Here is a 547-nt window from a genome sequence, read left to right as displayed (position 1 = left end):
ACGTTAAAAAATTCTGTTCAACAGACTTCGCGTTGTCAAAATCCGGCATTCCGAGCCATCCATCATCGACTGTTTCTACATCTTCACCACCACCCTGACTCTCGCCGAATCCCCCCCCCCCCCCCCCCCCCACCCACCCAGAAAAAAAAAAAAAAAAAAATTCGCGAAGAAGAGGAAAGAAAGGTTGAAAGAAAGCAAGCGCCTCCGAGACGTTCTCCGATTAGTTTGAAAAAGCAAAAACGATACACTCGAGTAGGTCCCCCCCCCCCCCCCCCCCTCCATTTTCCCCGATCTTGTTTCCCACCTGAGAACCGAAGCGAACGTAATTTATGGAGCGGCTCTTAGTGTACGGACAGCAGCGACGGCCGAGAGTGGGAAAAGCAACGGTCCAACCCACCCGCCACTGTTGAAAAATTTTCTTCCGTCTTCCCAGCTGACTAAACCGTGTTTGGCACGCTTGCGTCGAATGCGAGAAGGACGCCGACAACCGGCACGAAGCCGGGGGGTGGCAGAGCAGCGAGCCAGCTATAAGTGGCGAGAGCGCCGC

The sequence above is a fragment of the Neodiprion pinetum genome, chromosome 2 (genome assembly GCF_021155775.2).
Source record: "Neodiprion pinetum isolate iyNeoPine1 chromosome 2, iyNeoPine1.2, whole genome shotgun sequence".
Classification (NCBI taxonomy): Eukaryota; Metazoa; Arthropoda; class Insecta; order Hymenoptera; family Diprionidae; genus Neodiprion; species Neodiprion pinetum.
This window is presented reverse-complemented; position numbering follows the sequence as displayed.